The following is a 5,038-nucleotide window of genomic DNA, read 5'->3' as shown; positions in this document are numbered from 1 at the left end:
AGATGGACTCCATCAAAAAGGTCCCAGGTGCCAGTGGTTGGGTGGAGAGCCAGGTGGATGTTGGGCAGGGTGGCACATCCTCTTCTGATCTCCAAATCAGAATTAGAATCCACTTTATTGCCAGGTATGTGTACACATACGAGGAATTTCACTCTGGATTGTACATTGCTCACGATGTGCTTACTTATACAATAATCAATCAGACACAGGCTACAGTATAGAGAACACGTATATTGTTACGCCCCACCCTTTGGTGGCAACATGGGGCGAACAACACCCCAACACTGACCCAAACTTAACACACAAACACCTTTAAAACAACCAAATCAAGGGAATTTATTAACATAACAAGACGATAAATTAAGACCACCAAAAAGTACAACATAACACAAAAATGTCCCAGCTGAGAGGCAGCAAGACCAGCAGTCCCAAATCAAAAGCCTCCTTTCTGACGCTTGCACAGGAGCTTTTAAAGCCCGCCTTCCAAGGCCAGGTGGACCTTGTTCAGCAATCATCTGAAGTACTTCAGAGGCAGAACTAGGGCAGAAAACAAGGAGAAAGCACAGAGAAACACATACAGTCGTAAACAAAAACAGTATAGACAGCTTGAGACAATAGTGCAATGAGCATAGTGCAAAGGATGCTGGAATAAATAAGTATTATGTCCAGGTATTATGTACTTGAGGTATACAGTACAGTATATACAATATAGGATATGACAATATGAACAGCTCTGAAATAGAGAACGAGAGAATGATGAATAAATAATAAGTGATAACCAGGAAACAGGTGGTTGATTAGAGGCAGAGTTACTGGGTTATTGGAAAGGAATTGTTCCTAACTGTGTCAGAAGTTAGCTGTTTATCAGAGTGATGGCTTGTGGGAAGAAACTGTTCCTGAGTCTGTTGGTTTTGGCATACAGTGCTCTGTAGCCTACCAGAGAGGAGAAGCTGGAACAGGTTGTGTCCGGGGTGAGATGGAGCTGCAGTGATGTTTCCTGCCCGTTTCCTGACTCTCAAGATGTATGTCCTGAACGGGGCAGGTTGGCACCAATGATCTTTTCTGCAGTCCTGACTGTCCGTTGTAATCTGCTCCTGTCCTTTTTGGTAGCAGATCCAAACCAGACAGTGATGGACGTGCAGAGGACAGACTGGATGATGGCTGTGTAAAAGTGGATGAGCAGCTCTTTAGGCAGGTTGAGCTTCCTGAACTGGCGCAAGAAGTACCTCCTATGCTGGGTGTCCGTGTTGGGCTCCCACTTTAGTGGATCCCAGAAACCTGAAGGGTTGCATAAGCAGTTACAGGGCTGTTTAGAATGGTGATGGAGGCAGAGTGGGGGGACTCCTCCTGATGTCCACGATCAGCTTCATAATCAGTTTGAAGGTACACTGACTTATTGGGAGAATCTCTTTCATTCCCACTCCATGCCCCGAACACCTGTTCTTGCACTATGACATTCAGCCCTGTAATCAATCAGCAGCCTCCCAGTGAACAGGGGCCAGCTTGACAACAGAGAATACACAGGTGATTTACCAGAATGATAACTGCTTTTGCTATTAGCATTTAACAGGCGGCTCGCTTCGTGCCTCTTGTAAAATGTATATTTTAAAGAAACATTATCACGGTTTTGTATTTCTCTGTAATATAGCACAGTATTAACAATATTACTTATAACATTCTTTAGTAGCCCTGGAACTCAGAGAGACCTTCCTGAGGTCATGCTAGAGGACGATAAACATTAGCCAAAGGAATTCAAAATTCTTTTTACTGACCAATAAAGCATTTTGGGAAATTCAAGTTCTTGCCAAGACTTATGTAAAGAACGATGGATCTGGCAAACAGCAACCCTGGCTCTGTCAACGTTTCTGGAATCTCCAGGCAACCAGCGAGACTCTAGGAAGTCACTGTGCCTGGCAACTGGTTGCCAAGTCTGTGTCTGAAATCACTCCCTATTTACTATATAGTGGACTCCAATTACTGTGCACTCTGTGTGGGGAGTGTCTGAATTCTGAGTGTTTAAATCCATCCATTATTTACATTTACATTTTTTCATTAACTGACGCTTTTATCCAAAGCGACATACATTTGCTCAGCACGTCAGACGTCGCATGCCTCTGGGTCAACTAGAGGTTAAGTGTCTTGTTCAGGGACACAATGGTGGATGTCTCACATGGGGAATTTAACCCGGGTGTCTCACACCAAAGGCATGTGTCTTATCCACTGCACCATCACCACCCCTTTATATACTGCCAGGGTCTGAAATTAGCACCCGCCAAATGCGGGTGAGTTGTTGGCAGTGGTGGGTAAAATCGTCAGGCAATCCACCACTTTGGCAGACAGAGAAACAAATGTAGACACACGTAGGTTAGTGTATTGTGGCAATCAGCGTACATGCCTGCCTCACACACAACCACCAGTCAGCTCAGGGAATATCAATGGCAGCGTTTCAAACCAAGCTCACCAGTGGAAGAGGTACAGTCCATCCTGAGTGACAGTCTGCCAGCAGTGCACCAGCCGGCGTACGGGAGCTAACACATATTTGTGTATTGAACACTCAATGACAACATTCACATTAAATGATGCCTAAATAAGCTGAATGTTATTCCTTCATTTAGGGCATACATTTCAAAAGTGGCTGATAAAATTTGAGTGGCAGAAAAAACTACTTGCCTGCTACAGGGGCAGGCAGTGAAAAAAGTTAATTTCAGACCCTGTATAGACGGGTTTCTTGTATACAAACACTACTGGATGCGCACGCAGCCAGGGGGCAAAAGCGCTTTGGTTGCCTGTCAGAAGACTGTAGTCAACCACTGTAATCAATTTAGATTACACATTTCACAAATTGCTGTTGACTTAATAATAAACTGCCATTTCAGAGTTAATATTAATATATATATATATATATATATATATATATATATATATATATATATATATATATATATATATATATATATATATATATATATATATATATACATATATATTAATAATATAACAGCTGCTGTCCAAAAAGCTAAAGGAAGAACGAAGTAGAGATGAGTTCTTTCCACACCTGTAAGTACTGTCATTTGGCTAACTTATCTGTGTCACACTCAGAGATGCAAAGAACATGGTCTTCCGTAAACGGTGTGACACCAGCAAAAAGCTTTCAACTGCGAACAATTTTGTATTGAAGCATGTGCTAAGAAATGTGAAAAAGCCTGTAGAAAGAACCTCCGGTAGTGCCAGTGAAGCATCCACTCGGCAGGACAGAGTGGTGTTAATCAACGTTTTGTGTTTTGTAAAAGTACTGAATACTTCTGTTATGAGTGCAAAACAGTAACGTTAGTTCAAAGGTCGAGACAATTGCTTGATTTTTTTTTATCTCAGACAGTGGCATTAAAAAACATTATATGCTTTGTAAAAATTATTCTCATTGATGCTGTTATGAATACGTGATCAGTTACATTGTTGGGAGTGATCTGCTTTGTTTTTTATTATTTTTAAATAGCCCATATCCTTACCCTATATGATACAGTATCCCCTGGTCTGAGAGGCTGCAGTATTTTCAGTTCGGCTGGTTGTTGACTCCTCAGGTTAATCATTGTTCCAGTAAAGTGGATTCATTTCTAAAATGTGCTGCTGGACAGGTTTCCTGTGACTTTTAAGGTTGGGGTGCGGTAGTTGAAAGTAATTGTAATGGAACGAATAATGTGACTATTTACTTTTAATACCCAGTAATAAGTAAAGTGCTGCTAGATATGCCTTATAAACTGATGTGCCGCAGACAGAGCTGCTTTCTGCCTTCTGGTTGCGAGCGCATCTCGTTGCACAGAAACCTGTCTACAGTGTCCTCAAAAATTCCACAATAAAACAAAAAAAGTAGTGTCCATGGCATGCACGCTACCTTTTGCTGGTTTCGTGAACAAATTCACTTTTCAAATCTGTACAGATCTAGGCATTTTGTTACCAAAATGCAAGGGGAGACCCAACTAGACAATGGCGGCACAGCAATGTTATTTTCAAGAATGCAAGCAAGTTTAGATGAGTTTCTCTGGTGACATCAGCTGTTTAATTGGCTGTGCATCTCCGATTTCAGTGTCATGCTCTATACAATCAGTGTGAGTAGAATGTTGCCAAACCAAAAAGGATATCTCTGACGGTGCTTTCAAGCAAAGCTTTAGTCACGTACACTACACAAGATCAGCTCAACAAACCCAAACACCATTGCAGGTGACTCTGCACCACTGTATAAATAATATACCTGTGAGGACCAACAGCCGTCACCTGGCCCAAATGTACCAGCAACAACGACTGGACTAGAAATTTCCCCCACCAAGCCTGAGGTAAGAAAACCCACCTACAAATTTATTCAAAACAGGCATGCACAAAACTCCACACGAATCATCCTACTTACCCTGTTCAGACAGGCAAAATGCACAGTGCACTTTCCCTCAGTCACAACATACATTCATGAATGAGCAAACAAATGCTTACCACCAAAGCAAACAAAGGAACTGGGATGTGCTGACACCGCACATCAACTCAGAAAACATATGCTGAAGGAAACACTACTGCCAAACCAACATAATAACAACATAGGATACGTTCAAAGGTCCATTTTTAGGATTTTAATTGAGCTGCAACGCACCAAACTAACTGGACTTTGACAGCCAAACACATCAAAACACGCAAATGGTTACTAAAGCCCAGAGCTACAAAACCTACTTTCAACAAATCTAATTAAATGTTTCAACTAGATTCCTTGACATACAGTCGACAAACAGTTGCAAAACAGGCAAGCCCCTGTTTTCTCATAACCCAGCTCATAGGTCATGATAAGAACACAGCGAGTACAGCGAGGTTTTTTATTTTCTGTAGAGCACTTGGCTCAGGTGCTCCTGATCTGGTTAGATCTGCAGAATTAGAGTTGCACGTCTCTATAGCTGTTAGTGATGATGCAAAATGATGATGATTAGTAAGTGTGAAATCACAATTAACTGCTCAATATTGAGTAAACTATCGAGTGTTGTAAATAGGAAGTGGTGAACGAGCG

General features: G+C 41.7%; 1 long non-coding RNA gene across 1 annotated transcript; it reads right to left on the bottom strand.

Annotated features, from left to right (window-relative positions):
• Positions 1 to 211: 211 nt before the first annotated feature.
• Positions 212 to 994, bottom strand: LOC119883772. The gene is made up of 2 exons (XR_005440758.1): positions 938 to 994; positions 212 to 537 (listed from the first exon to the last, which is right to left on the bottom strand). It is a non-coding gene; the product is annotated as an uncharacterized LOC119883772 (long non-coding RNA).
• Between the last annotated feature and the right edge of the window lie 4,044 nt (positions 995 to 5,038).

This window comes from Micropterus salmoides, unplaced genomic scaffold (assembly GCF_014851395.1).
Source record: "Micropterus salmoides isolate LMB-PRFRI ecotype aquatic unplaced genomic scaffold, ASM1485139v1 Ms_hic_scaffold_3022, whole genome shotgun sequence".
Taxonomy (NCBI): domain Eukaryota; kingdom Metazoa; phylum Chordata; class Actinopteri; order Centrarchiformes; family Centrarchidae; genus Micropterus; species Micropterus salmoides.
Note: the sequence above shows the minus strand (reverse complement) of the source record. Positions and strands in the feature narration are given on the sequence as shown.